Genomic DNA, 5,745 nt, shown 5'->3' with positions numbered 1-5,745 from the left:
AAAGAAAATTCATAAATTTTTATAAAATTGTCTTGTTTTGATGATATAAAAAAATAAATTTAAAAAAAAATTAAAAGAATAGTGGATAATAAATATTTGAGAATGTAATAAAATTATAGCCACTAATTAGGCATACGTGGAGAGGCAAAATAAAATAAATCACATTTATTTTAATTTTTTGTTATCAATGTTATTTAGATTTAATAATTATTTGCATTTAATACTTTTTTTTATAGTAGTTAAAAATCGTTTACATAAAATTAGTGGAAAATAATTTCAAGAAAATTACTCTAAATAAAAAATTATTCAAAAACACAAAATTAATAACAAGGACCTACAATTTTTTTCAAATTATAAATGAATTTTATAACAATAAAAAATAAAGAATGAAAATAATATTTTATTAAAATTATTAAAAATATGAGGGTCCACAATAGCATAAGTCTATATTAAACGCCTATTATTATTATTATTATTATTATTAAATATAAATTGTTTACTTTTTTAAGAAAAAAATTGTTTAAAACCTAAAAAATAATGTTATAAATATAAAATAATTAGAGTTTAACGATATTGCACTGCCAGTGTAAAATATTTTACACGGTCAGTACATTATAACCCAAACTGCTTTACATTCTCGGTATATTTCCATTAAATTCAAATAATTATGTGTTAGACCAAATTTTTGAATAAAATTATAAATAGACATATCAATATTAATGGAATGTATATAAGTATTTCATCAGTATTATTGTAATAAAAAGGTAATTTATTTATAAAAAAATTAAAAAGGAAAGATAAAGTAAGAATTAAATGTTAGAGTAAAAAGGAAAAATTGCAAGAAAGGTGGTGGTATTTAGGCAAATAATGAGTTGAATGAAATTAAAGACCAATTAATATGATCAGATTTTTTTATGAAAAAAGTGAAAAATTTGAATAATTAAATGCACTTAGACGGGATATTGGTGAAGTTAATGAAAAATTGGCAGGGAAATCTTGTTATCATAGTATTTTGTTTTAATATATTAAGGAGATTTTTTTTCCCTTATGATTATTTAATATTTATTTTAAACATATAATATTTATAAATAAATAAAAATATAAAATTATTTAAATATCTCAATGCATTGGACCACAATATAGTTAATATTAAAGAAATTCACAATAATTTACATATTTAATAATTTTAATACACAGATAAAAGATTTATATAACACTGGTCAAATTATTATTTAATATTTCTTAAAGTAATTATATTATAATATGAATTATTGATCATTGTTGTTGAAGTAGTTATTTTCATTAAAAAAAAATCAAAATAGTAAAGTTAAAAGGAAAAACTAAACCTAAAGTATTAATATTATAATAAAAATGAAAGAAGGTCATTATGTAATTTTTATTGCATGAATTATATAAAATTATATAAAGAAGTTAATATTAAAAGAAAAACCATCAAATGATCAGTAGCATATCTTTCTAATTTATGGAGAGATTTCTCAAGAATTATAGAAATCAAAATAAAAGTATAGAAAACAAAAGTAACCGTCCATATTAGTATTTGATGAGGTCTTTAAAGAAAAAGATTAAGTATTAAATGGGATGATTTCAATTCAGCTTCTCCCATAACATTAACAACACCTGAAAATGATATAAATCTTCTATTATAAGCATGAAATATTAAGATTGGTGAAGACTTAATGGAGGCAGAGAAGATAAATGAGTCAAAATCAAATCAATACACTACAATAATGTCATATCATAAGCAAATGAAATGGGGATAACAATCTTAAAATTTTCTAAAGGAAATGCTGAAGAAAAAGGAACTCGGTTTTTGAGCCATTCTTCCTATGAGAATCTTGTGTTGACTTAATTTATTAGTAACAAAGTGTTTCTCAATCCTAAGAGAGCCATCTCCTAACTCTTCCAGTCAACCAACCTATGTTAAATATTATATGGAATTTCCTGAATTTAGAAAATCATCAGCCAATAAGACTTTCATCTAATCCTACAACAAACTCTATCACAAATTCTAGCTTTAAATTTGAAGAAATTCTAGCTTTAAATTTGAAGAGCAAGTAAGTTCAAGAACTACCTGATGTACATGGTCCAATAACCGTTCACGCACAACTTCTAACGATATAATTTTCATAACTTCCTCGGTCGAGTTAATGTATCTCTTCCCATGGTCGTTCGACTGCCAGTTGAAAAAGAAATAGTTAAAAAGCTACACCCTTTAAGAAAACATGACAAAATGCATATCTTACAAAATAACATAGCAAATTGATCAATTCTATTACATAATTCCGCATATCTTCTTCATATTTCCATGGTATATGCAGCAGAAATACTTATTCAACCAAAGTGCTAAAAAACTATACCAAGGTGCTAACTGCAGGTACATTTTCCAAAACTCCTTTGGCACCGAAAAATCATGACCAAAAGGACTATATGTTAATTCCAATACCAAGCTCTCTGTATCAAAAAACTATAAATAAGCGAAGTCTCATTTAACACAAACACAACCCGAAGCTGTTGGTTCAAAGTTGGAGAGGAATTCAAACTAACCCGCGGAGAGGAATTTTCTCTTCCTCAATATCTCTAGTCCCAAGAAACCATTCTATTTGTACAGATGTGATGCATGAACAACACGTGCTCTCTTTATCGTATCCGGGCTAGCTTCAGATAGGCCAATATACATCACTTTTCTCTCTTTCACCAGTTTCATAAGTCCACTAACCTATAACCGAACAAACATGTTAACAATGAAGAATGATTAACTGTATCCTCATTAGACACAAATGTATCAACTCGGCATTGATAATAGATATCAATGTACTCAACAACAAGACGTTTCAAGATAGCTTCGCAGCATGAGTGTACATACTCGGGCGAACCCTTGAAGCTGACACCAGTGAAACCAATACCATCTCCTATAGATATATCAATTTTTGTAGCTAGCTGGATCTTTTCTATAGGTAACTTCTTTAAAGCCTAGTCAACAAAATCAAGTTAGCATAAAGTGAATCAAAAACATGTTGAGCATGTGGTAATTAGTAGTATGTACCTTTCCAACCAAAATTTCGTTAGCAGCATCAATTCCATAAACATCAGTCGTATAAAAAAAAGTGATTCCTTGACTAATTGCATAGTGAATAACGCAAATTCCATCTTGTTCAGTAAGAGGATCATTATAGGCACCATTTAGTCTCATACAACTGAATCCCAGTTTGGAAACCTAAATTAATTAGTAGTAATTAATTATTATAGTATAGTATAGAGAAAAGAAACAATACTATATGAATGATACCTGGAAGCATTGGATTCTAAGGAGGACATGAGGAATGAGCTCAGTTTGAGTTGTCGCGACCATTTTGTTTGATGAATGATTGCAGTCTCAGTTTCGATATGCAGTGCCAACCTCAGCCTTTTCAACTTCCATTTTGCATGATTCCTATGAATCAGATCAAAAACAAACATAACTCAGTATAAGATTCAAAACAATAAAGATAAGATTGTTGGAAAAGTAGAAATCCTATAATCCATGATTTTGATTTTAGGGTTTCTACGGGGGAAGGCAATACTGAGACAAACATGGGCATAACAATTCTAGATTCAGGACAACAAAAGGAAGAAGAGAGTCGGAAGAGAGAGAGAATATCGATAGAAAGGATTGAGAGTAGGGTTAACATTGGACTTGAGTTGGAAAATTAAACAGTTTTCTTGGAAACAAATGAAACATTTAATAGTTGTACAATATGGAATAGAAATTTAAATCATCTGCCAATTTTTGTTTACTCTTTATCATTAATTAGTAAATTTAAAGAAACAATAAAAAAAAATTATAAGCATGGTTAATTATAGAAACATTTCTTAAAATAGTAAATATATAAATAGCATAGGCTCTAAAAAATTGACAAATGGCAAATTTGCCATAAAACTCATTTTGCTTTATTATATTTTATGATAAATTTTATGGATTGTAAGTGAATAAATTGAACAAAAGATTTGTTACCATGCTGATTGTCCCAGCAATGGGGGCTTATTAACAGGAGTTACGGCAAAAGTGACAAATTTATCAGTCAGAAACGTGCCTTATTCTGTTAAAAGGCATGACATTTTAAAACGAACAGTGTGAATCAACATCTTGAATAGTAGTTTAGACCTTTCAAAAATAGAAATGTAATAATGACACCCCACTGCTTTTGAATAAAAAGATGTTAATCAGTCTCATTTAAATAAGAATATGTAGGATAACGACGAGGATTCTTAGTTGGATGATATTGAAGCTGTCCTTGAAAATATGAATATATGATTATCCAAAACTACAAAATGATGAAATTGTTTGAAAACTCACATGCGGTTATATTCTGAGACATCAAACCATTCACCATCTTTACACACCCGTTGAAGAAAAGTTGAAGCTGGCAAGAAAAAATGATGGAAAGAGGATAGACTCAATCTAATATAAAGTTTTGATCGGAAGCCTGAAATATTTAACTGCAAAAACCAGATATAATTTATGGAGTTGGTTTACTTAGCATATTCTTGGAAGAACCATGTGTTAGCCATTTACATGGAGCTAAGAGGATTTTTCGTTAATGATGTGAAATTTGTTGGATACACAGATAGTGATTGGGTTGGAGATATAGAAACAAGAAAAAGCACGTCAGGGTACGCATTTCATTTGGGCACAGGTGCAATTTCATAGTTTTCGAAGAAACAACCAGTTGTTGCGCTTTCTACTGTTGAAGTTGAATATATTGCAACAATCAGTTGTGCTACTCAAACAGTATGAATGCGAAGAATTTTAGAAGTGATGCATCAGAAACAAAATAGTCCTACAAAGATTTATTGCGACAACAAGTCGACAATTGCACTGATTAACAATCCGATTTTTCATGGACGTTCTAAGCATATTGATATCCGATTTCACAAAATAAGAGAGTTGATAGTCGAGAAAGAAGTGGTGATCGAATATTGTCCTACTGAAGAACAAATTGCAGATATATTTACAAAGTCTCTGAAAGATTGAGTTATTTTATATGTTTAATATACCATTAACTAAATACGTACTAGAAGAATTTAGAAGATTGGTGATGTGTCTAAAGCAATGAGTTAAGCTTACATGTTAAAAAAACCATTTCAGTACCGCCAATAATTTTCTTCTTTATCAAGTCTCTTAACTAGTAAGTCTTATAATTTTTTTTAGTCACTAAGATAGGTTACTTAGACCACTTGCAATGAGTGTTGAATATATTTTTCAATAGTTGAATGCTTGTAATGGATGGTTGAATGAGGTATTGAAAGTGACATGAATTAATTTGTATTGAAAATATTCAACATGTTGAATGAGAAATGAGAGAGGGCCACTTATAATACTTTGCAAAATCTTATTGTTGTTGTGATTGTTTATATTTTTATTCCAGCTTAATTATTTGGAGTCAATTATTTTATAGAAAATCAATTTTTTTCACCAAAATTCATCATTTTTTGTCTATAAATAGAGCTTTGGTTCATTTGATTTGGACAAAGGAAAACAAGCTATTTTTTTCTCTAATTTTTATATTTAGCCTCCAATAAATTCTTGTTTGTGACTTGAGTCTATTATACTAATTAAGTTACGTGTTTTATTTTAGGTGTGTTGTATGTTTAGTGTATTATATAATTTGTATTGTATTTTAAATTTTTTTGTAATTTTATTTGTTTTAATAATGACTATCCCTGTATCTCGTCTTTATAACTCAC

At 28.3% G+C, this 5,745-nt stretch overlaps 1 pseudogene; it reads right to left on the bottom strand.

Annotated features, from left to right (window-relative positions):
* Nucleotides 1-2,372: 2,372 nt before the first annotated feature.
* On the bottom strand, nucleotides 2,373-3,370 carry LOC131639098 (probable aldo-keto reductase 1; annotated as a pseudogene).
* Between the last annotated feature and the right edge of the window lie 2,375 nt (nucleotides 3,371-5,745).

The sequence above is a fragment of the Vicia villosa genome, unplaced genomic scaffold, assembly GCF_029867415.1.
Source record: "Vicia villosa cultivar HV-30 ecotype Madison, WI unplaced genomic scaffold, Vvil1.0 ctg.002530F_1_1, whole genome shotgun sequence".
NCBI lineage: Eukaryota > Viridiplantae > Streptophyta > Magnoliopsida > Fabales > Fabaceae > Vicia > Vicia villosa.
This window is presented reverse-complemented; position numbering and strand designations above follow the sequence as displayed.